This window comes from Chiloscyllium plagiosum, unplaced genomic scaffold, assembly GCF_037043375.1.
Source record: "Chiloscyllium plagiosum isolate Xiang-an unplaced genomic scaffold, Cpla_swu_hap1 HiC_scaffold_27, whole genome shotgun sequence".
In the NCBI taxonomy this organism is placed as follows: domain Eukaryota; kingdom Metazoa; phylum Chordata; class Chondrichthyes; order Orectolobiformes; family Hemiscylliidae; genus Chiloscyllium; species Chiloscyllium plagiosum.
The window spans coordinates 47,614,130-47,637,952 of NW_028270165.1; the positions used below are offsets into that span (position 1 = coordinate 47,614,130).

At 46.0% G+C, this 23,823-nt stretch overlaps 1 protein-coding gene and 2 non-coding genes across 3 annotated transcripts in view; 2 read left to right on the forward strand and 1 right to left on the reverse strand.

Moving 5' to 3' along the window:
- The window catches only part of LOC148143911 (uncharacterized), a 384,436-nt gene that overhangs the window by 219,588 nt on the left and 141,025 nt on the right, over positions 1-23,823 (reverse strand). The window lies entirely within an intron of this gene.
- On the forward strand, positions 1,312-1,385 carry trnan-guu (transfer RNA asparagine (anticodon GUU)). Its single transcript has one exon. It is a non-coding gene; the product is annotated as a tRNA-Asn (tRNA).
- trnae-cuc (transfer RNA glutamic acid (anticodon CUC)) lies at positions 7,980-8,051 on the forward strand. The gene has a single exon. It is a non-coding gene; the product is annotated as a tRNA-Glu (tRNA).

The following is a 23,823-nucleotide window of genomic DNA, read 5'->3' on the forward strand; positions in this document are numbered from 1 at the left end:
TCTACGCATGGGAATGGATCCTTCCCACCCGCTCTATCACTCATCCATGTGTGTAGTTCAGTTCGATCTCCCATCAGCCTCCTCTGTCCTGATCAAATCCAGGGGAACAGGATACGTTGGGGCTATGGCGCTGACAGGTCAAGCCCAGTACTCACCTTTCCTGTTAGAACCATTCCATGAGAAATTTTACATCACAACTTTGGGCGTGCAGTTGTGGCCGAACACTTTAGGTGTTGGCGTAGAGATCCTTTGGGGCTCCCCCGCCCAGGGTGGTAACCTGCTGACTATGCTTTCTCCGCTGGCGATTTTAAATGACTTCCTGTTGGTTGCATTATTGCTCAAACTTCACTAAACCCGTCTCAATAAAGTCCCGCTTTCTCATGTCTGGGAATTGATTGCCATGCAGATAACTCTGGTTCTGAACAAACAACGTACCAGCCTCATAACGCCAGCTCTGTTTACCTTTCCACAGATGCTACTCGACCTGTTGGCTTTCTGCAGTATTCTCTGTGTTTATTAGGCACAAGTGCTGCTTTTCATTCAAGAACTTCAATCCCTGTCCTCTGGTAACTGACTCTGGTCAGTGGCAATTGATTCTTCTGATCATTAATCTGCCCATTCCCACCGCTTCTTCTCCCATCATTACCAACAGCCCCAGGAAATCTCCAGTTAACCTTCTTTGCTCCAAAGCGAACATTCCCAACCTTGGGAATGTCTCTCCAAAATGGAAATTCCTCATCTCTGGACATGACGGAAGAGGTACAATTGGGAAAAGATTTTGGCAAAATATTGTCAGTTAGGAAATGGAAAAATGTTCATGAATCAAAACAGAAATCCCAGTCTCCAGCTTTGTGAATCTTTAGAAACTCTTTGGGAAGCGTATTTAGAGGAGAATGAAAGATGAACTGTCCGACTGAGTAGAGACAGTCCAGACACCGTCCCCTTGTTAAAGAGGCCGGGAGATTGACTCTGATGTACTCGGGACATGAACTGATCTGAGACATTGAAAGAATTGTCGTTCCTGCACATCAGGAATTCAAACCCCTTCTCGCCTCCGAGCCAATGAGAGTACTCGGGAACAGGCAAAACACGGAAAGGCTCGAAGGGCGACGGCCCCGGAGAAAGAAAGCTAGTTCCTCCTGACATGGATGTGTCTTCAGACTGTCCCCGGTGTCTCGACAATAAATCTCCCAGGCTTTATTATGGAAAAGTAAAACTGATAGATGACAATTGTGATTCTCGGCGTGGAGGCTGAATTACGAATTCGCTAATAGGCTCCCCTAAGCGATGGCGCAACCCTCGTTGTCCCCTGTCTCTGTGGCGCAATTGGTCAGCGCGTTCGGCTGTTAACCGAAAGGTTGGTGGTTCGACCCCACCCAGGGGCGGAGTGTTCGCTGTTATTCCTTGCTTTCAAAGCTGTGTGCTTTTGATGGGGTCAGGAAAATGTTCCCCAAACGGAAATCTTCTCCACAAAGGGGTTTCTGAATTGAATTAATTTCGAACGTCAGGGACTGCGGATGCGGAGAAGCCGAGACAAAAAGAGAAACTCGGCAGGTTTGACAGTACCTGTCGGAGAAAACAGAATCCTGAAATGGTGCCTCTGATTCTCTTTCCACGGATGTTGCCTGACCTGCTGATTTCCTCCTGCAATTTCTAGTTTTGTTTTTAACTGAAAGTTCATTTCATCTTTTGGGATGAAACACCTAAATATCTGCAAACACCGTGTGCAGATATTTAACTCTTTCGAAACACTGTGAAGTGATTGGATTCAAACAAACTCTGCGATGATTCACTCTTTCTCAGCTCCAAAGGCACACAGACCTGGGAAGTGAAGTTGTCAGTGTGGTTCTGTATTCGTGGGCCGAGTGGTTAATGCGATGGACTTGAAATCCATTGCGGTTTCCCCACGCAGGTGTGAACCCTGCCGAGTACAAAATGAGAAATGTCGTCGAAAAGAAAGGGAGCTTGCTCCCCGGCTTCTTCTTTCAGATTCAAATCAGTGGAGGGGGAAAATATTTCACTCACATTGGGGCTGGTCGGGAATCTGCAACCCACTGCCTGTTCGGGTGGAACAAGCAGATACCCGCAGAGCTTCGTTTGAGGCTGTGAGCAAAGTGTTTGGAAATGGGATTAGAACAGTGAGGGGCTTGAAATCGTGATCTAAATGAAGCAGGCACCTGAGGACAAGGGTGTTTCCTTTGCCAGTGAAAGATACTGCTTCACAAAGTTGGGCCTGTGGAAGGGAGGCAGTGACGGTGATTATCTTTGTTTGTTCACCTTGTGAAGGTTCCCATTGCTGCGCATGTCCGTGTTAACGTCAGAACTCTGCAGCATGGTTAGATACGCACAGGGCCCGGGTGCAATGGATGACGCATCTGACTCCACCTACCTGTTTGAAATGCAGCTCACAGCTTCTTCACACACCCCAATTAATCTTTCTCATTGTCCTGAAGCCGGCATACGGTTTGAATTCCCGATCTGCGGGAATGGGAATCTTTTCACTGTCTTGCGTCAGTCAGTGTCCCCGAGAACATCAGAGTCAAGAAACAGCGCTGTCAGATGAGGGGAAGCTGAAATAGCCCCACACGCTGCTCACGGGCACATTTTACTTTCCCCAACTCACCGCCTCAACCACTGCGGCTCCTGGGAGTGGAAAGGAAACAATCACCAAAAGCCAGTCTTCGCTTTGTGAATCTTCAGAAAATCAGCAAACGTTCATCCCTTCGGATTTTCTATCTTGGGCTGACAGGGATGGGTTTTGTCACTCTTTTGCAGGACATTGCAAGTGGATGTTTTGCAGAAAAGCACCACAATGCAATCTGATTAATCAGGACCTGGATGTTTTCGGTCTTTGAATGTAAGTGTTGTGCTCAACAACTTTGTTGTTCACAGTTTATAATACTTATCTTCCCAGTCCACTGTATCACTTGTTGAAAATGTTTAATTTGCGTCTTGTAATCCTTTCACTGTCTGCTAATGAGGATCGCGTTTCCGTGTTTGACCTAAATTATCTTGACCTTGCATACCTCAAGCCTCAAGCTAATTTCACGAGAAACCTTCTCCAGTTCAAAAGCCAACTGTTAATGATGGCTCTGTTTCTTGTCACGTATCCAATTTCAGATCGATGTTGTTAATGTCCCTTTTATTCCTTCAGATCCAAGTTTCGCTCACAGGGCTAGAACAGAACTGTCGCCAAATACATTTACCAATCTACGTTCATCCTTTCGATTGTATTAGCATCATCAACACTTCTCATCAAAATAACTCGAGAGACTTTCATCACAATTTTCTGTGAACAGTTCCACATTAGCTTTGCTGAATGAACCCCAAATTTCTTGAAGTGGCTCCTTATTTTCGGCCCTGATTATTAATCTCTCTATGCATGGGAATGGATCCTTCCCACCCGTTCTATCTCTCATCAATGTGTGTAGTTCAGTTCGATCTCCCATCAGCCTCCTCTGTCCTGATCAAATCCAGGGGAACAGAATACGTTGGGACTATGGCGCGGACAGGAAAAGCCTAATACTCACCTTTCCTGTTAGAACCATTCCATGAGAAATTTTAGACCACAACTTTGGGCGTGTAGTTGTGGCCGAACACTTAAGGTGCTGGCGTAGAGATTCTTTGGGGCTCCCCCGCTCAGGGTGGTAACCTGCTGACTATGCTTTCTTCACTGGCGATTTTAAATGACTTCCTGTTGGCTGCATTATCGCTCAAACTTCACAAAACCCGTCTCGATAAAATCACGTTTTCTCATGTCTGGGAATTGATTGCCATGCAGGAAAATCGGGTTGTTAACAAACAACGTACCAGCCTCACAACGTCAGCTCTGTTTACCTTTCCACAGATGCTGCTCGTCCTGTTGGCTTTCTGCAGTATTCTCTGTGTTTAATCGGCACAAGTGCTGCTTTTCATTCAAGAACTTCAATCCCTGTCCTCTGGTAACTGACTCTGGTCAGTGGCAATTGATTCTTCTGATCATTAATCTGCCCATTCCCACCGCTTCTTCTCCTATCATTACCAACAGCCCCAGGAAATCTCCAGTTAACCTTCTTTGCTCCAAAGCAAACATTCCCAACCTTGGGAATGTCTCTCCAAAATGGAAATTCCTCATCTCTGGAAATGAATCATGGCGTACAATTGGGAAGAGGTTTTGGCAAAATATTGTCAGTTACGAAATGGAAAAAATGTTCATGAAGCAAAACAGAAATCCCAGTCTCCAGCTTTGTGAATCTTTAGAAACTCTTTGGGAAGCGTATTTAGAGGAGAATGAAAGATGAACTGTCCGACTGAGTAGAGACAGTCCAGACACCGTCCCCTTGTTGAAGAGGCCGGGTGATTAACTCTGATGTTCTCGGGACATGAATTGATCTGAGACATTGAAAGAATTGTCGTTCCTGCACATCAGGAATTCAAACCCCTTCTCGCCTCCGAGCCAATGAGAGAACTCGGGAACAGGCAAAACACGGAAAGGCTCGAAGGGCGACGGCCCCGGAGTAAGAAAGCTCGTTCCTCCTGACATGGATGTGTCTCCAGCCTGTCCCCGGTGTCTCCACAATAAATCTCCCAGGCTTTATTATGGAAAAGTAAAACTGATAGACGACAACTGGAATTCGAGGCCGGGAGGCTGACTTATGAATTCAATAATAGCCTCCCCTAAGTGATGGCGCAACTCATGTAATCGCCTGTCTCTGTGGCGCAATTGGTCAGCGCGTTCGGCTGTTAACCGAAAGGTTGGTGGTTCTGAGCCCACCCAGAGGCGATGCCCGTCTCGCTGCCTGTCTCTTTAGCACGCCACCCTGTTCCCTGGCCAACATCTCTGTCTCAGGCATGCAGCAGTGTTCCAGCAAAGCTCCGCTCCAGATGGAAGACCAGCGCCGCATTTTCCGTTTGGAATCCTCCAGTCTTCAAGATCGAGTTCAATATTATTTGGATCCGAACTCCCGCATGCCCTTGATCCCTACCACACCCACACGAGGCCGTGTTATCACATCGTCTGCTGTTACACACGACTTATTGTTCGCCAGGAATAGTCTCCATGAACAGTTAGTCAAACCCGACACAGATCGTTATTCTCTCCTTTGTCCCTCCAATGTTCTCCCTCTGAACTAGTGGCAAAGAGAGCAATGTGGATTGATATCACTGAGCCAGCTCTATGTCCCATCTCCAGGAACCGGGTCTCTCCACTGGCGGATAATTAAACCACTTTGTTGTTGCGTTGACGTGAGGAGATTGTATAAATATAAACTTTTCTAAATCCCCACCTTCCGTTGATTGAACTGTGAGTTCACTCTGAATCACAACACGTGTCACAGCGCAATTTGAGGCCCACATTAGTTCTGCTGGTTCTACACAGCAAGTAAATGAGAGTCTCTATTCGTATCATTCTCTTGCCTTCGCCCTGTAAATCTCCACATTGTTACTTTGGACATGACCACCGAATGCCCTTTTGTGTTCTTGAATCTGCCTCCTTGTCACGGTCGGACAGGGACAAGAAAGTGTTCTTCCTAATGTCGCTTTTACTTTTTTTACCAAATGCCTTGAAATCTCTGACAATTTTTTGGGAAATTGAAAGGATTCTCATTCCTGCACATGAGGTTGAATTGATTTAATTTCTAACGTAAAGGACTGCGGATGCTGAGAATCAGAGACACAAAGAGGAGCTGCTGGAGAAACTCAGCAGGTTTGGCAGTACCTGTGGGAGAAAACAGAGTTCTGAAATATTGTCTCTGATTCTCTTTCCACCGATGGTGCCTGACCTGCTGAGTTGCTCCTGCAATTTCTGTTTTTGCTTTTAACTGAAAGTTTATTTCATCTTTCGTGATGAAACAACCAGACTCGCCATGTGCAGATATGTAACCCTTTCGAAACCTGTGAAGTGATTGTATTCAAACAAACCCAGCAATAACTCACTATTTCTCAGCTCCACAGGCAGAGAGACCTGGGAAATGAAGCTGTCAGTGTGGTTCTTTGTTCGTGGGTCGAGTGGTTAATACGATGGATTTGAGATCGATTGCGGTTTCCCCACGCAGGTGTGAACCTTGCCGACGACAGTTGAAAAATGTCGTCAAAAAGAAAGGAAGACTGTTCCCCGGTTTCTTCTTTAAGGTTCACATCAGTGGAGGGGTTGGAAATCTGCAACCCATTGCCTGTCAGGGTGGAACAAGCAGATACCCACAGAGCTACTTTTGAGGCTATGAGCCAAGTGTTTGGAAATGAGACGAGAACAGTGAGGGGCGTGAAGTCGTGATCGAAATGAAGCAGGCACCTGAGGACGAATGTGTTTTATTTGCCAGTGAAAGATACTGCTTCACCAAGTTGGGACAATGGAAGGTAAGCAGTGACGGTGATTATCTTTGGCTGTTCCTCTTGTGAATGTTCCCATTGCTGCGCATGTCCGTGTTAACGTCAGAACTCAGCAGCATGGCGGGGTCAGGTACGCACAGGGCCGGGGGCGCAATGGATGAGGCATCTGACTCCACCTACCTCTTTGAAATGCAGCTCACAGCTTCTTCACACACCCCAATTAATCTTTCTCATTGTCCTGAAGCCGGCATACGGTTTGAATTCCTGATTTGCGGGAATGGGAATCTTTTCACTGTCTCGGGTCAGTAAGTGTCCCTGAGAACATCAGAGTCACGTCACAGCGCTGTCAGAGGAGGGGAAGCTGAAATCGCTCCACACGCTGCTCATGGACATATTTCACTTTCTCCAACTCACCTCCCCAACCACTGCGGCTCCTGGGAGTGGAAAGGGAACAAACACCAAAACCCAGTCTCAGCTTTGTAAATCTTCAGGAAATAAGAAATCTGTTCATCCTGTTGGATCTTGCATCCTGGCCTGACAGCGTTGATTTTAAATGGCTGTCCAGTTAGTGCCGATTCGTTTTGGCTGAAAAAAATATTCCTTATCTCATCCCAGCATTTCTTGCCACAGAGAACTGTGCGGCAGAGTTCATGTATATATTTCCTTGTATGGTATTTTGTGAATAACATTCGTTTGCGGGTTGTTTGTATATGCTATTCCAGGTTCATTAGCCGCTGTTTAAGTGTGTTGGTAGGTTTGTGGGCTACCATGATGCTGAGAGCGTTGAGTTGTCTGGACATCATTTCCCAGATGTCTTTTATGTAAAGTAATGTGGCTAGGGTTTCTGCACACGTTGTGTCTGCTTGTGTCAGTTTGTTGATGTGAAATCGACACACTGGGTTTATTGGGTAGGCAAAAGTGCGGATTGCAGATGCTGGAAACCAGAGTTTAGATCAGAGTGGTGCTGGAAAAGCACAGCAGGTCAGACAGCTTCCGAGGAGCAGGAAAATCGACTTTTCGGGCAAAAGCCCTTCATCAGGAATGGAAGCAGGACGCCTCCAGGGCGGAGAGATAAATTGGGGGGTGGAGGTGTGCTGGGCCGAAGGTAGCAAACAGTACAATAGGTGAATGGGGGTGGGGATGGAGGTGAAAGGTCAGAGAGGAGGGTAGAGCGAATAGGTGGGAAGGGAGATTGGCAGGTAGGACAGGTCATGAGGATAGCACTGTGCTGGAAGTTTGGAACTGAAGTAAGGTGTGGGGAGGGGAAATGAGGAAACTGGTGAAGTCTACATTACTGTTCTGGGTTTGAATTTATCCGAGGCGGAAGATGGGGCGTTCTTCCTCCAGGCATCGGGTGGGGAGGGAGCGGCGATGGAGGAGGCCCAGGACCTGCATGTCCTCGGCAGAGTGGGAGGGGGTGTTGAAATGTTGGGCCAGAGAGCGATGGGGTTGATTGTTGCGGGTGTCCCGGAAATATCCCCTCAAGCGCCGTGACTGGACTCTGCGAGGAGTCTCCAGCCTCCCCAATGTAGAGGAGACCGCATCGGGAGCAATGGATACAAGAAATGACATTGTTGGATGCACAGGTGAAAGCTTGCTGACGACCGCGGCCCAGGTTCGATTTCCGGGCAGGAAAGTAATTTTTAGGAGAGCTGACAAGCGGAATCCGCATCTCCCTGGTGGTCTAGTGGTTAGGATTTGGCGCTCTCACCGCCGCGGCCCGGGTTCGATTCCCGGTCAGGGAAACCATTTTCAGGGGTGCAGGCTACCCATTCTTCTTAAATGCGCTGTGTAATTATTTATAGTCGTTCCTGGGTGCTGCAGTGTGTCGTGGCTCGTTGAAATAGTGTCCTGATTCAGATTTGTTTGTTTGTGGAGGGATGATTGCTTCTGTAGTTCAGTACTTGGTTCGTATGCGTTGTTTTCCTGTAGACGCTGTTTTGAATTTACCATTGACTGTTCGCTCTCCTGTGACATCTAGAAATGGCACTTTGTTGTTGTTCTCCTCTTTTGTGAATTTTATGTCAGCGAGGATATTGTTGATGGTGTTGTAGGTTTCCTCTAATTTGTTTCATTTTTTGATGACAAAAGTGTCATCACTGTAGTGGACCCAAAGTTTGGGTGGATCGTTGGAAGGGCTGTTTGTTCGAGTCTCTGCATTATTGCTTCTGCTCGGAATCCTGATCCTGGTGGTTTCATGGGTATTTCGTTGATTTGTTTGGAGGGCTTGTTACTGAATATGAAGTGGGTGGTAAGACACAGTTCTACGAGGTTGACAGTGCTATCTTTGCTGATGAAGTTGGTGCTGTGTTTGTGTCTCTGGTTCTTCGAGTAGTGTCTTCAGTTTTGTTTGGCCAAGTTGATGTTAATGGATGTGAACAGGGCTGCTATGTCAAAGGACAGCATTATTCCATCCTCTTCTATCTTAGTGTCTTTAGTGTTCAGGAATTCTTGGATGGAGTAAATGGAGTGGCGTGAATCTTCGACTTGGTGTTTTCAGTGGAGGCCTTTGACTAGTCTGCATATTGGTGTTCCAAATGGTGAGGCTTTGGGGCTGAGGGGGGCTCCTGGTTTGAAGAGGAGAACAACAACAAAGCGCCATACCTAGATGTCACAGTAGAGCGAACAGTCAATGGGGAACTTCAAACTAGCGTCTACAGAAAAACAACACACACAAACCAAATATTTAACCACAGAAACAATCATCCCAACACCCACAAACGTTGCTGCATCAGGACATTATTTCAACGAGCCACTACACACTGCAGCACAGAGAAACTACGAAGAGCAGAAGAGAAATACGTATATAGTGTATTTAAGGACCACTTTTGGAATATTGTGTGCAATTCTGGTCTCCCTCCTATCAGAAGGATATTGTGAAATTTGAAAGGGTTCTGAAGCACCAGTGGGTCCACAGAGGGGAAGAGGCCCTTCTGCTGCCCTGAGTGCGGGAAGGCCTTCAGTGATTCCTCTGCTTGCTGCCGCAACAGTTGGTCCACACCGGGGAAGGCTGTTCTCCGGCCCCAAGTGCGAGATGGCCTTCAGCAGTTCTTCCCACCTGCTGAGACACCAATGGGTCCACACTGAGGAGAGGCCGTTCTTCTGCCCCGAGTGTAGGAAGGGCTTTGCTCTTTCCTCCGACCTGCTGGCCCATTGGTGAGTCCACATGGGGGAGTGGTCGTTCAGTTGCCCTAAGTGCAGGAAGTCCTTCAGCAATTCCTCAGCCCTGCTGAGGCACCAGTCCGTCCACACCGGGGAGAAGCCGTTCTCCTGCCCCGAGTGTGGGAAGGGCTTTATCCGCTCCTCCACACTGCGGAAGCATCAGCTGGTCCACACGGGGGCGGCGGGGGGGGGGGGGGGGGTGAGGCCATTCTACTGACCTGAGTGCGCGAAGGCCTTCAGCAATTCCTCCACCCTGCTGAAACACCTGTGTGTCCTTCAGCAGTGGGAAGCCCTTCAGCTGGCCCGAGTGTGGGAAGAGGTTCATGTTTGCTTGCAACTTGCGGAAGCACCAGCGGGGGCACTGCTGCTCATTGAGCCAGGGACTGCACATTGCCAATGAAATGATCCAAATAAACCTCAGACCGCAAGACCATCGGAGCAGAAGTTAGGGCATTGGGCCCGTCGAGTCTACTCTGCCATTCGTTAGAGACAAAATTAGTGCAGATGAGATTAGCGACAGGAAACAGGCCATTTGTCCCAACAAGTCCACACAAACCCTCCGAAGAGTAACCCATCCACACCCATTTCCCTCTAACTAATGTACCTAACTCTATGGGCAATTAAGCATGGCCAATCAACATGACCTGCACATCTTTGGTTTATGTAAGAAGACAGGATCACCCAGAGAAAACCCATGCAGACACTGGGAGATTGTGCAAACTCCTCACAGACAGCTATCCAAGGCTGGAGTCAAACCTGGGTCCCGTGCGCTGTGAGGCTGCAGTGGTAACCACTGAGCCACTACATATTGCAACCCGAAGTTGCAAGCAGGAGGTTGGGAGAATACAACCTCAGAATGTGGAGTAGTCAGCGTTTTGGGTATTAACCCTTCTTCAGGACTGAAACGTTAACTTCTCCATGAGAAACGATTTATGGGAATGATGCTGGGGGTTGTAGGGTTTGAGCTCCAGGGAGAGGCTGAATAGGCTGGAGCTGTTTTACCTGGAGCATCGGAGGCAGAGGAGTGACCTAATAGAGGTTACAAAATCATGAGGGGCATGGACAGGGTAAGAGACAAGGTCTTTTCTCAGGGGTGGGGGAGTCCAGAACTAGAGGGCATAGGTTTAGGGTGAGAGGCGAAATATATTAAAGGGACAACGTCTTCATGCAGGGGGTGGTACATATATGAAATGAGCTGCCAGAATATATGGGTCAGGTGCTGTCAAATGGGACTAGATTAATTTAGGATATCAGGTCAGCATGGACAAGTTGGACCGAAGGGTCTGTTTCCATGCTGTACGTGTCTTTGACTACTGGTCCTGATGTAATTTTAAAATAGGGTCCAAGTAACTTTGAATAGTTCAATCTTATTGAGCTCACTTCCTGAAAAGTTTCAAATCAATCATCTGAGCGATACTGTTTAAACATGCTAAGTTGGACAAAGTATCCCATCAAGTTCAACACAAACCCAGAGTTGAAGAAGTCAGAACACCAAGGGGACCAAAACTGATCACAATATTCCAGGTGCAACCTCATCAACGTCCTGTATAACTACAACATAACTTGCCAACATCTATACTCAATTCCCTAATTGATGAAGGCCAGTGTGCTGAAATCTTTCTTCACTGCCTTGTGTACCGATGTTGTCAGAGATATAGGACCTACTTTAAACTGATCCACAATCCAGCTACTGGGAGCCCAGAAGCAGAGTAGTGCTGCGTGAGTGTGCTGGGCACATAACCCAGAGGTCGATGGGTAAAAACCATGTGATGCTATTGCCCAATGTCTTCGTAAGCTGCTTTCATTTACAATGGCGCTCTGTTCTGTATCTTGCCTTTGCATCTGCTTCCCAAAGCTTCTTCAGTGGAGGAGTGGCAGCTGGAGCCCAGGAGTTCAACGACCCGCCGGAGCTTGAGGAAGGTCCAAGCTCCAAGAAGCGGGGGGTAAGGCTGGAGGCTGGATTTGCTCAAGGCTTGTTATTTTAACTCATTTAAATGGTACCTACTGTATGGGGCTATGGTTTACATTAAAACCGGAGGATCATATCAGAGTGTTTATATTTAGCAGCGGTAGTTGGTAAAATACACTCCCTGGAGGAGCACCTTCTATGATGCTGCATTTCTTGCTTTATGCCCTTCCCCCATTTCTTATCTCCCAGCTTGGTTTTATGTTTTTTTGGTCAAATTTAATTTCATATTATTCAGACTGGGTATTGACTGTGTGCTATAAATTTGCTTCTTCGAATATTGAAAGTCAAAATTAATGGTGTAATTTCATTTCTGATGTCAGAGTTTGACATTGAATGTGCAGATGTGAATACCAGTAAGTTGTGAAAATACATCAAGAACTTGTGGTTTTTAACAAAAAGAGCAGTTCACTGATATTCATGGCATTGTCTCATTTGGGAGTGATGATTCAAATCTGACCAACAAACCGTTTCATGCAGTCACCCAATTTAGTTAAAATTTTCTTGAATTTAATTAAAGAAAAGAGCTCTGGCAGGCTAAGATTTATGCAATCTATTTATAAGATTATGTCCATTGCTTGCAATATGGTCTCATCCACATTGGGGAAACTGGACGCCAACTCGCGGAACGTTTCAGGGAACAGCTCTGGGACACTAAAACTAAACGACCGACGCCCTGTGGCTGAACGCTTTAACTCGCCCTCCCATTCCGCCAAGGACATGCAAGTCCTGGGCCGCCTCCACTGCCAAACTCTTGCTACCCGACGCTTGTAAGAAAAACACCTCACCTTCTGACTTGGGACCCTCCAACCACATGGTATCAATGTAGATTTCATCAGTTTCCTCATTCCTCTCCCCTACCTTGTCCCAGATCCAACCTTCCAATTCGACACCAACCTCTTGACCTGTCATACCTGTCCACCTTGCTTCTCACCTATTTGCTCCACCCTCATCTCTGACCTATTACCATCAATCCCTACCTCCATCTACCTATTGCATTCCCAGCTGCCATTCATCCAGCCCCACTTCCTTCCCATTTACCTCTCAGCCCCCTTGGGCCACCCTTTATTCCTGATGAAGAGCTTATGCTCTAAACCAAGACTGTGATGAAACAACATTCTCAACAATTAGGAAATGGCTCCCAAGTCAGATTTCATTCCCTCTTTTGTTTCCCAGTTCTTTCAGAAATAAGATATGTCTTTTTCTTCCACTAGAAAGTGATCTTCCACTTTGCGCTGTCTGAAGTGTTATGCCACATTATTACTTCAGCCACCTTTTAAGAATCCTTTCAACCTGTTTTTCTAACAATTGTGGAGGTGACCAAAAGCAAACATTACACTCCTCCTCAATGTCCCATTTCTCCTCCTATGAGCCATTTTGTCATGTTGTCTGTGTTACAAGCAGCCGAGTGCACTTGGTTTCTGAATTGAAATTTGGCCATTGAAGTGATCAGAATTACTATATATCGATGGATAGCTATGTTTGCACTAACTGTAATTATCCACCAATACGATGTCGTTTGTTCCACCAAAACTGGAAACAATGCTTTGTGATTATATTGCAGTCGGATGTAGAAAATCATCCCAGCGATCTTCACGTTATTATAGTTTACTGTGGCCATACAGCATTGCGAGGCAGTTTGATGTGACTAAAACTTGGATGGAAAGAATGTAGATTGATGAGAAGTCAAAATGGCAGTGTCTCTGGCCACAATTGATCTGTCTGGCTTGATTATATGAGTGGCGGCTATTCAAGAGCAACTTCCACTCCATCACTTCAACCAGCAAGAGGAGATAAGTGTGAACACAACATTCCAACTGTGACATATACGCATTGCTTCGATGTTATTGATCAAAATCCTGGAACTCGCTCCTGAACCTTTATTATAAACCACATCATATTTGTGAAGTAATTTAAGAGGCAGCTCACCACCACTTTTTCAAGGACAGTTTGGGAAGACTTGCTGGCAGAGCCAATGATATGCACATGATATTGGAAACAGTCTAATCGCATGGATAGATGATTGGCTAACCAATGATACAGAAGGGATAAGGGGCATGCTCAGGATCGCAACTTATAACTAGCAACGTTCCACAGGGATCAGTGCTGGGGCACAAAATTATTTACTATATTTATATGAATTACTTGGATAAGTAAAGTGAATGTACTATTGCCAGGACTGCAGTAGAGACAGTTGATTAGAATGCAGGTGGTGAGGATGACATGAACTCTTCATCCAAGTTCAGTGAGTAATCGGGAAGGCAAAAGGGAGATTGGCCTTTCAATGGAATATAAAAGTAGGGAGCTTATAGTGAACTTCCGCCTGGAGGTTTTGATAGAAAGTGCAGTGAAGATTCAACCAGCTGACAGTGGATCTGAATCACATGTCGATCAGACCAGGTTTGGACAGCAAGAAACCAGATAAGTTTTTACAACAAACCACAACGATTTCATCATTTGACTCTTAATTCCAGATTTATATTGAATTCAGATTCCACCATCTGCCGTGGCAGGTTTTGAACCCAAATCCCGTGAACAGTACCTGGGTGAATGGTCTGGTGACAATAAAGTGGCCATCGCCTCCCCTGAACACATTGGCTTATTGTGTTCAGAGGTAACAAAGGAGCAAGAGGTTTCAGCAGCTGCTAAGTTGTTGATATTACACAAGGGAACATCAGCACTCTCAGTAATGGCACAAACTGAAGTCAGTGTCCTGTATCAGAGGTAAGGGCTCGGGATCCACAAGAAATAGGAACAGCAATACGCCATTCAGCCTCTTGAGCCTGCTCCTCCATTCAGTAGGATCGTGGCTGATCTGGCATTCCCCACATCCACTTTCCTGCCCTTTTCCTGTAACTGTTCATACCCCGACTGATCACGAATCTATCGATCCTAGTTTTAAATGTGACAAGAAGGATGTCAACAGAGTTACTGGGGTTGGGGGAGGGGCGGGGGGTGCTCAGGTCGAACTTGGGGACTAAAACAATGGCTTCACACTTCACAATATTTAACTAAGGGAATGTTTATGGTTATCCAATGCTGGAAATTGGGCGGGCATTCAGATGAAATTATTGGTAAATTATGAATGACAGAGGAGTCGGGAGAGAAGTGGTGTTCAGGCACAGTTGGATATCATCAGTATAGATGCCAACACCAGCAGCTACGGTTAAATAAATAAGAACGGAAGACGCTAAAAGCAGACCCTCCCAGAGGATACAGCGATGTTGGAGAGGGTCAGTCCTGTCATTAACCCTGATCAAGGCTGTCCGCAGGTCGACGAGGGAATGTTCATCCCTGTCACCGTTACAAAGGATGTCAAATATGACCTTGATAACTGTTTCAGGGCTAGAAACCAGACTCGAGGGCTTTAAATATAGAATTCTGGAAAAGATGGGAATGGCTAATTCAATAATGTTACATCCAAACCAACACTTCCATTGGTGCGATAATTATAGAAGTGTTTTGGTTTTTATTTAGATGATTCTCAGCAATACTGAGTAAGAAGCAACAAAATTAACACAAGAAATATTGCAATTGCTACAATATGCCTGCTCCCAATAGGAGACCATCTGGTGTTCACTTAACTGTCTGCAAGGCGCAATATTGGAAAGGAATTATCCAGTTCATAGCTATAAGAGGGGAGACACAGACTGCTTGATACAAAGGGCGGGAGTAGGCCACTAGGCCCTACGAGCCTGCTGCAACATTCAATAAGATCATGGCTGATCTGAATACAACCTCAGCTCTACATTCCTCCACATCCCCGACAATCTGTCACCCACTTAGTTAGCAAGAACCTATCTACCTCTGCCTTAAAGATTTTGAATTCACTGCCTTTTGAGGAAGACACACAACCATGAGAAAGAAAAAAAATCATCCTCATTTTTGTCTTCTACTTTTAAAATATGACCCTCTATTTTCAGATATTACGATAGGGATACAAGCTGCATTCAAATAATACCTGTGGTACAGTTAACTATCTCAAAGTGCTTCACGTGAACATAATGAGAATTCCTTTAAAAATCACAAGAGTGGAGCACAGATTAGGACAGGTGACCAAAGACTTGGTCAAAGGGGCAGGATAAGGGCAATCTTTTAAACAGGTTCAATTTCCCAAACATCTGAGGATAAAGACGTAAAGAGCAAACACAAAATAGCAAAAGATGGGAAACAACAGTGTGGACATAATGTCACAGGATGAGTAATCCAGGGAACATGAGTTCAAATCCCACAACAGCAAGAGGTGAGATGTGAATAATTCAAATCATAAATGGGGAACACAAAATTAGTCTCAGTATGGTATCGATGGCACTGACGTCAATTGTCATAAAAGCCCATGTTCACCAATGTCCTTTCAGGAGGGAAACTGCCATGCTTACCTGGTCTGGCTTACATGTGACTCCAGACACACAGCAATGTGGTTGACTCTGAAATTGCCCTCTGAATTGGCATAAGCAAGACACCTTGCACTTAGGGATGGATATACACCATCAACCTTGTGAAAGTGTCAGAACAGAAAGTGCTGGAGAAACTCAGCCAGTCTGGCAACACCGGTGGAGAGAGAGAGAAAGAAACAGAGTCAATATCCTGGCATGCGCCCAGAACAGTTGTGAAGAAGGGTCACAGCACTTGAAATGCTAACTCTGCTTCTCTCTCCACTTGTGCTTCCAGTCCTATTGAGTTTCTCCAGCAATTGGTGCATTTTTGTGTTTCAGATCTCCAGCATTGCAGTTCTTCATTACACTGACTTAGGGAAGCTCAAATCCGATAAAAGAATAAAACAGAAGGGATGGAATTACTCAGCAAGTCTGGCAGCAGCTATGGAGATAAAAACAGTTAGTTCTTCGGGTCATTGAATGATCTTACATCGGGGACAAACTTTTGGCAAGCTGCAAGAGTAAAAGGCACTGGTGTAACTTCAACATCTGGGAGAACTCTCTCAGCCATGGAGGTCAGACTGACTCAGCATTCTGGTCCTGCTCATTACCTGTTAACTTCTCCATTTGTTGTTCTTGTTATATTTCTACATGGTTGACACATTCCTATGTTTTAAAATGATATTCCAAACTGAGAGGAATTTTCCATGTAAGTAATCATACATTAGAGGGTTTGAAACGTCAATGTAACTTTTAAACAAAAAGTATTTATTCATGCATGGTGTGTGGGCATCGCTGGCAATGCTTGCATTTATACCATCCTTAACCACCCTGTGGTTGGTTGGAAAAGTGAATGAAGGTGTCTGAGAGTGTCTTGATTAGCACAGCAATCTCAAAGATGGGTGTGCTCAGGTAGAAGTACCCTCCACTCCCACAGCAAGTCTGCATTCACTTCAATTACAGATGCCATCTCACACTCCCAGGAAAAGGACAGCATGGGATTACAATCAGAATAAAGCTTCCTCTACTCTTAAATTGAAAGTGAAGCTACCTCAACACTGTCCCCAACAAACACTGCCAAGACAAAGACAGCATTGGGTTAGATGCAGAGTAAAACTCCCTCTACACTTCCCCATTCATTTAGTCCCAGGACAATGGCAGCAAAGGGTTAAATAAACAGTAGAGCTTCTTCCATTATGACTGACACTTTGTACGTTCTACACCAATCCTCAAGGATAATTCAGAACTGAGACTATTATCTGGTACTGAATTCACACACCCTAATGGGAATGACAGCAACAGTAAATCAGGTAAAACACACACAATGTACAACAAAAGTAGACTGTTATTGGGATCTATGATATTTAAATGACAGGAGACATGGTCCCTGCAATGATCCGAATGTGAGCTGAACAACTTTCTCACTTGAACAATATTCTCTGGGAATGCAATGTCCACCTCACTGCCGTCTATTCAGTTCCTCTGCTCTCGTTCAGGGCTGAGTTGCGGCTGACCACATGGTGGCATAGGCGTCAAGAGGTTAGACAATTAAGGTCAACTTGGATTGGGGGCATCCTGTGTCATGCCAGTCAGGTCGAGGGTCGCTGATTTACTCAACTTATAATCGGGGACAGGAGGATGTCAGGCTGGGCTTGTATCAGTTTGAGTTTAGAAGAAACAGATGATCTGATGAAGCTGTATAACATCTGGAGAGGACTTAATGTAAATGTCATGTCCACTCATTTCTAGCCAGAGACTAGCCTCTCATTTAATATAGGAGAGTTTTGTTTTTCTCTCAAGTGTTCCCGAGTCTTTGAAATTCATTTCTTTGGAGAGCAGCATGTGGTAGTGGCACGGTGGTTAGCACTGCTGCCTCACAGCATCAGTGACCTCGGTTTGATCCCACCCTCGGGCCGACTCTCTGTGTGGAGTTTGCACTTCTCCCCTTGTGTCTGCGTGGGTTTCCTCTGGTGCTCTGGCCTCCTCCCACAATCCAAAGGATGTGCAGGTGAGGGTAGATTGACCATGGGAGATGCAGGGTTACAGAGATAGGGTAACGAACTGGGTCTGGGTGGGACGGTCAGTCAATGTTGACTCGATGGGCTGAATGGCCTACTTGCACGCAATTGACCTCTATCAATCAATAGTATACACTTGCTTTATGGTTACCGACATCAAATTACATTCGTGGTTTTGGTTATTTCATGTCTTACGTCATTATATTCAACCAACTGCAGCATCTCGAAACTTGCTTAATTACAATATCCAATATCAGCAGAGTACTTTTTCTTTTTGTCACGACCATTATCTTGAACTCTGACGTGTGACGTCTTCATTGCTGTCAAAGTTCCTTATTTGTCCCTACATTGTCATGGTCTTACTTTGTCGAATGACTTCCTGGCTTTTGCAGTTAAGACCCTATATTCTGCCCTCGTCAACATTTTCCCTTCCAATTCTGTACTAAGGATTTCATGAAAAACCTCAGAGTGTGGTGAGACTGTGGAACTCACTTCCATAGTGAATAGTTGGGGTGAAAGACATTACAACTAAGGATAAGCAACCCAATACAAATGAATGTCACTCTCACCAGATTCACAACACAGTGAAATTAAAACATGCAATGTCCCTCAATTTCTCAACTGTTCCGAACCAGACTTGATGAAGAACAGATCTTGCACATCAACATTATAATTTAAACAAAAACCAACAATTATAAATGCGGCAACTTTTCTAGGGCAAAGTTGAAGTAGATAATCTAATTAATAGCAATGATTTAAACCCTTTGATCAAGTCCCCCACCTTTTCAGAGACAGAAACGTAAACGGCAAATTAAGAAAGATTTTTTTTTAAAACTTACCAATTCAAACAAACAGTTTCACACAATGGATTGCCAAGCCTTTGTGCAATCCTTGGACTATGAGCTTTTCACAGACACGTAACTGTAAATCTAATTTCAAAGTCCCTGCTGAATGTGAATAGACACCCCGAAGCATTTAGCCATTTCTTACAGGCTGGGAGTCATTCCCAGAAAGTGCCAACAATTCTTTAACTGGACAGTAGAATCTAGAGAGAACAGCTCCTGGGCTCAACAAGCAACAACGCCCAATGGAAGCAAAGTTGGCGGCGGGGCAGGGCGGGGCAAGGGCATAAAACAAAAAAGCCCACTGACTCTCCTACTGCACACACACTGTCAGAATGCACAGGGGCTCAGTCCTGGGAGTGATCCACAGCAGTTTCATCAAGAGGACCACACTTGATGAACAGATCTTGCACACCAGAGTTATAATTTGAACAAGAACAAACAATTATGAATACCGCAAATTTACTTGGGCAAAGTTAAACAAGATAATCCAGTTAATAGCAATGATTTAAGCCTTTTGTTCAAGTCCTCCACCATCTCAGAGACAGAAACGGAAGGTGTAAATTAAGGAAGAGAATTTTTAAAATGATCAATTCAAGCAAACAGTTCCCAACAATGGATTGCCAAGCAGTTGGGCAATCCTTCGATGATGAGTTGTTCACAGGCACATAACCGTAAATTTAATTTCAAAGTCACTGCTGAATGTGAATGGACACCCTGAAGTATTCAGCTATTTCTTACAGACTGGGACTCGTTCCCAGACAGAGCCAATAATTCTTAAACTGGACAGAAAACACGAGAGAGAACAGCTCCTGGTCTCAACGAGCAGCAGTGCCCACTGGAAGCAAAGTTGCGGGGGTGGGGGAGCACGACGGCATAAAGCAAAAAAATCCGACCGACTCTCCCACTATAAGCACTGTCAGAATGGGTAGGGGTTCAGTCCTTGCAGTGACGTACAGCAGTTTCACGAGCAGAATCAGATTGTTGGGAGCACTGGTGTGCCCGCTGGTGTTTCTGCAAGGTGCAGAATGATGAGAACCTCCGCCTGAACTCGGGGCAGGTGAACGGCCTAACCCGGTATGGCCCCGCCTTTGCCTCAGCAGGTGGGAGGAATTGCTGAAGGCCTTCCCGCACTCTGGGCAGGGGAAGGGCCTCTCCCCCGTATGGACCCGAAGGTGGGATGCCTGGGTGAATCCCTTCCCGCACTTGAGGCAGGACAACGGGCTCTCCCCGGTGTGGAGAAAGTGAGGTCTGCAGATTCTGGAGATCAGATGAAAATTTGTTGCTGGAAAAGCGCAGCAGGCCAGGCAGCATCCAGGGAACAGGAGAATCGACGTTTCGGGTATGAGCCCTTCTTCAGTCTCTGTGCATTCCTGAAGAAGGGGTTATGCCCGAAACGTCAATTCTCCTGTTCCCTGGATGCTGCCTGGCCTGCTGCGCTTTTCCAGCAACACATTTTCAGCTCTCCCCGGTGTGGACCCGCTGGTGCCTCAGCAGAGCAGAGGTATAGTTGAAGGCCTTCCCGCAATTGGAGCAGCTGAAGGGCTTCTCTAATATGTGGACCCGGCGGTGGGTCAGCAGGACGGAGGAATAGCTGAAGGCCTTCCCGCATTCAGGGCAGGCGAATGGCCTCTCGCCTGTGTGGACCCGCTGGTGCCTCTGCAGAACGTAGGAACTGCTGAAGGTCTTCCCGCACTTGGGACATCTGAAGGACCTCTCTCCCGTGTGGACCCCCTGGTGCCTCAGCAGGCGGGAGGAATTGCTGAAGCCCTTTCCGCACTCGGGGCAGGGGAAAGGCCTGTCACTCGTGTGGACCCACTGGTGCCTCTGCAGTACAGAGGAATTGCTGAAGGTCTTCCCGCACTCAGGGCAGCTGAAGGGTCTCTCCCTAATGTGGACCCGCTGATGGCTCAGCAGGCGGGAGGAATTGCTGAAGCCCTTTCCGCACTCAGAGCAGGAGAACAGTCTCTCACCGGTGTGACTGCGCCCATGAGTCTCCAGGTCAGATGGGAAACGGAAGCCTTTCCCACAGTCGCCACACTGCCACAGTTTCTCCACGGGACGGGATTCCTTGGGTTTCTTCATGACTGAAGCTTCACCTGCACACAAACACGTGCACAGCACCTCCCTGCCGTGAATTCCTCTTCCCAGTCTGTATAACGTTTTCTGGCTCCACAATCAGAGTGCTGCAACAGGAGGGTCTCTCTTCCAGTCTCACTGATGCTGAAAACGTACTGAAACAGGAACCAAAAAGCTTGGTTCCTTCTCACAGAATCATAGTCGAAAATTGTTATAGTCCCGATGGATTCAGTGACTGTCAGACATTGACGTGAAATTGAGGACTGCAAATGCTGGAGAGTCAGAGTCAAAGTGCAATGCTGGAAAATCACAGCAGATCAGGCAGCATCTGAGGAGCAGTCGAGTCAATGTTTCAGGCAAAGCCCTTCAGCTATTGATATTGAAACTTGCGTCTTCAGATCTTCAAATAATCTGTAAGAAGTGATTACAAAAATCTTCACTGTCAGTCCAGGTTAGAAATTCCAAACAAGCAATTCTACTTTCTGCAGAACATTCTTTTCTTTTTCCACAAAATTGAAAGCACCATCCCACCCCTTCTCACCCCTCTATTCTCACCCCGCTCAAGCTAATTCTCCCGATGGTACTGATTCAGGATCTTTCAGAGACCGAAAAGTAAAAACATCAAGACAGACACCTCTGAATTTTGGATACCTCCACCTGAAAGTTAGTATCGTTCACGACATCTAGAAGTGAGTAAGTCTGATTTTGGGAAGCAAAAAAAAGTGTCAATTCAGGATGAACCTTCAATGCAGCTCCTTGAGAAACAACCAGACACGAAATGTTTAACATCTCGGGAGGTGGAGGAAATGAGATAACAAGGCATTGGCACCGACACCAGACAGAAACTGAACATACAGGCATGGCAAACGTTACGGGCAAGCCAGAGTCATAGAGATACACAGCACAAAAACAGGTCCTTCAGTCCAACTCATCCGTGCGGAACAGATAGCCTAAATTAATCTCGTCTCATTTACCAGCACTTGGCCCATATCCCTCTGAACTCTTCCTATTCATATACCCATCCAGATGCCTTTTAAATGTTATAATTGGACCTACATCGACTACTTCCTCCGGCAGATCATGCCTTACACTTGCCTCCCTCACCCCAAACATGTTTCCCTCTTGTTCTGGACTTCTCCCATCCCTGGAAATGACCGTGTCTATTTACCCTATCCATGCCTCGCATTACTCTATAAACGTCTGTAAGGTCACCCCTCAGCCTCTGGTATACCGGGGAAAACAGCTCAAGCACTGCGTTTACTTTTGGGTTCACACTCACTGAACCTCCCTCCCGTGTAAAACATTGTTTCCCTCCCCAACACTGTCCATGGGAAAAGCCAAGAGTGCTGAGACTCTGGAGTTGGGGGATTGCCACGTAGAATTCCTACAATGTGGAAACACGCCATTCAACCCAACAAGTCCACACCGACCATCCAAAGTGTAACCCATGCAGACACTTTCCCCTATCCCATTACAGTACACTTACTGCACACTCTGGGCCCATTCAATGTGGCCACTTCTCCCGAAACTGCACATCGTTAGATTTTGGAGGAAATCAGAGCCACCGGAGGAAACCCACGCAGACATGGCAGGGAGAATGTGCAAACTCCACACAGACAGTCGCCCCAAGGCTGGAATCGAACGCTGGTGCTTGGTGCGGTAAGGCAGCAGTGCTCTCCACTGATCCATCGTGCTACTTACGTATGCAAAAAGAGGTGGGGACTGGGAACTTTGTTAATTGTACCGCACAGTGGATTGTTGAGTAAGGTTAAATCTCACGGGATCCAGGGAGAGCGAACCAACTGGGTCCAAAATTTAGAAGCGTGCTGTTGTAGATGCTGGAATCCTTCCTGAAAACAACAAATGCTGAAGATCACAGTGGGTCAGGCAGCGCTGTGCTACACTATGACTGGATAGTGTGGATGTGGAGATGATGTTTCCACTAGGAGCAGGGTTGAGGATGCCAAGTCATTGAGGGGATTTAAGACAGAGATAGGTTATTGATTAGTAAGGGGTCAAGGGTTATGAGGAGAGGGCAGCAGAATGGGATGGAGAAACATATCAGCCATGATCGACTGGTGGAGCAGACTCGATGGGCCAGATGGCCTCATCCTGCTCCTGGGTATTATGGTCTTAAAGCGGAGCAGTAGTCTTAAGGGGTTCTCACAAACTATTTCAGAATCCTGAAGAGGAGTTGTTGGACTCGAAACTTTAACTCTGCTTTCTCTCCACATATGCTTCCAGTTCTGCTGAGTTTTTCAAGTGTTCTCAGTTTTTGTTTCAGATTTCCAGCATCCACAGTTCTTTGTCTTATTTATCACAGTCATTTCTTGCCCTTCCCAAGTGTCTGGAACTTCATCTCCCTGATCTACAAACTGTTCAGTTACCCTAGAAATGACCACTACCTCCTTATCAGAGTAGACCCCTTTGTTGCAAAATGATTGTTCAATTCTGTGACCTAAATAATTGCATTCGTAATTACTGACACCAGGGACTCTCAATATCTCAGGCAAGGAGACAACCAGATTGTTTCAGACAGTACATTGATGTGATTTGATACAATTCCCTATTCCCGACTTTACCAGCTTACTGTTGGGTTTGAGTTAAGAAGAAGCTGGGACATTTTTCCAACGGAGCCTAGCAAGTTGACAGATAACTTTATAGAGATTTTTAATATCAGGAGGGGTATAGATAATGTGTCATTTCCAGAAGGCTCAGAATATTTTATTGCTCCAGAAGGTGTAAAAGGGGGTCAAAGCTTCAGCAGAAATTGGGCAGAGCTGAGAACAGACAACATCTAGCTCTGTGGGAACAGGGAGACCAGAGGACAGAGAAATCAGGACCTAAAATCCGAGCTGACACCAGACGACCATGTTATCAGTGCTTTGATTAGCAGTGCCCACCCTCTACCTTTACTGAGCCTCTCATTCGACTTGAATGCCACATATCCCCTCGATATTCCGGATCCAATCCTTGTCATTCTGAAGCTATATGCCTGTAAGGAGTCTCAGATCAGAATTATTCTCTTCAACGTGTGCAGTCAATTAATTCGCTTTTGTTACAGTGCAGCACAC